Genomic DNA, 2,171 nt, shown 5'->3' on the forward strand with positions numbered 1-2,171 from the left:
GCCAGCTGATGTGGTGGAGCACATCTGCAATCCCGGCATTCCAGAGGTAAAACCAGGAGGCTCAGAAGTTCAGCCGCAGCTTGGGCTACACAAGACCACGGAAAGGAAACGGAGATGCCGAGTGAGCCTTCAACCCTCCTGAGCTGTAGGTTCGATATCTTTAGGTTCTAGGAAAGATTCAATAGTTTAAGCAAAAATGGCCTTCAGGTTTCGGTAAAGTAACACAGACAATTGGCATCGCCGCCCACTCCGCGGTGAACTTATCTGCAGGGAAGCTCGTGGAAAACTTACTGATTGCTCAGCTACATGCCTTCTAAAATTTGTGGCTTAAAATTTTTTTAGTTTTAGATTTATTTATTTTATGTGTCTGAGTGTTTTTGCCTGCATGTGTGTCTATGCACCATGCACCTCTTTGGTGCCTGAGGAGTTGTGGTTTTTGTTGTTGTTGTTTTCGAGGCAGGGTTTTCTCTGTGTAGTTTTGGAGCCTGTCCTGGAACTCGCTCTGTAGCCCAGGCTGGCCCGGAACTCACAGAGATCCGCCTGCCTCCCACTCCCGAGTGCTGCTGGGATTAAAGGTGTGCACCACCGCCGCCCAGCATGCCTGAGGCGGTTAGAGCTTTTTCCCCAGGCGGCTCGGAGGGGCAGGTGCTGGATGGCCCGGGCCATCTTCTGGGCCGCCTGGCGGCCGTTGTGGCCAAGCAGGTACTGCTGGCCCGGAAGGTGGTGGTTGTGCGCTGTGAGGGCATCAACATTTCTGGACATGTCTACAGAAACAAAGTACCTGGCATTTCTCCGAAGGCGGATGAACACCGAGCCCCCTCGAGGCCCCTACCACTTCCGAGCCCCGAGCCGCTTTTTCTGGCGCACTGTGCCAGGCATGCTGCCCCACCAGACCAAGCGAGGCCAGGCTGCCCTGGGACGCCTCAAGGTGTTGGATGGGATCCCTCCACCCTATGACAAGAAAAAGCGGACGGTGGTCCCTGCCGCCCTCAAGGCTGTGCAGCTGAAGCCTACCAGGAAGTTTGCTTACCTGGGGCGTCTGGCTCACGAGGTCGGGAGGAAGGAGCAGGCAGCAACAGCCACTCTAGAGGAGAAACGGAAGGAAAAGGCTTCCACTAATCCACTATTGGAAGCAGCAGAGGTCCTCAAGACCAGTGGACTCCTGGTGTGAGCCCAGTTAAAGACTTTGTGCCTCATGCCTGCCTGTCTGCTCTTCCTCCTGCTGACCAGGGAAGTGGCCACAGAAGTGCACTAGTTACTGCTCCCGTGGGAGAGGGTACTTTTTAGACATCTCTGAGAGCTTAGCGCCTGCTTGTTGAGTTTGATTAAAGTAATAACCATTGCTTGGGCTTCAGAGTTTCCCATCAGACCCCGTGCCATAATTCTGCAGCTGTGAGAATGCGGCACACACCTGGGCTGGGATTTACGCGTGCACACCGAGAACACACTGCCTTTGCTCCTTCCCAACACTGATCAGAAAGCAATTGTATTTTCTTGCTGCAGGCTTCTATGTGTTAATAAATTATTTGACCATTAAAGAAAAAAAAGTGAGTGGTGGATCTCCTAGGACGTCTGGATGTCACCTTTGTGTTTATTAGCATATATAATATATATTATACATATACACACACACACACACACACACACACACACACACACACACACACACGGGTGCTAGGACTGAACCAGGTTCTCGGCAAAAGACTCTTAACCACTGGGCTCTCTCTCCAGCTCCCCAAACTTGTGACTTTAAAGTTGACTAAGAGGTGGTGAAGTTAGAGGGCTTAAGTATGCTTGGTCTGGTTTGAACTGGTTTTCTGGTGATAATTCTTCCTCCGTTTTGTTTCTTATCTGTCTAGTCATCTTCACCCTAGTTTTATCTTGGTTTGGTCATAAGGGGCTCTTAGTAAACACTCGGCCTCATGACTTAATCTGTGTTTTAGGACAAGCACCAAGAAAGCAGAGGAAAACACACATTGTGCTTTTAATCCTTAACGGGTTGAGGGTTCAGAGTTTGCCCTTTGTCCCCCCTTTCAGAAGGGCAAGCACCATGTGATCTCACTTACCTAGTCAAGCTCAGAGACACAGAAGACTAAAGGTACTACAGGAGAGAGGAGGGGAGTGAGGAGTTGGTGCTTGATGGTGTGGTTTCTGCTTGGGGTGATGATGAA

General features: G+C 50.6%; 1 pseudogene; it reads left to right on the plus strand.

Moving 5' to 3' along the window:
- Positions 1–597: 597 nt before the first annotated feature.
- Positions 598–1,171, plus strand: LOC114691881 (annotated as a pseudogene).
- Positions 1,172–2,171: the final 1,000 nt, after the last annotated feature.

This window comes from Peromyscus leucopus, chromosome 10, assembly GCF_004664715.2.
Source record: "Peromyscus leucopus breed LL Stock chromosome 10, UCI_PerLeu_2.1, whole genome shotgun sequence".
In the NCBI taxonomy this organism is placed as follows: Eukaryota; Metazoa; Chordata; class Mammalia; order Rodentia; family Cricetidae; genus Peromyscus; species Peromyscus leucopus.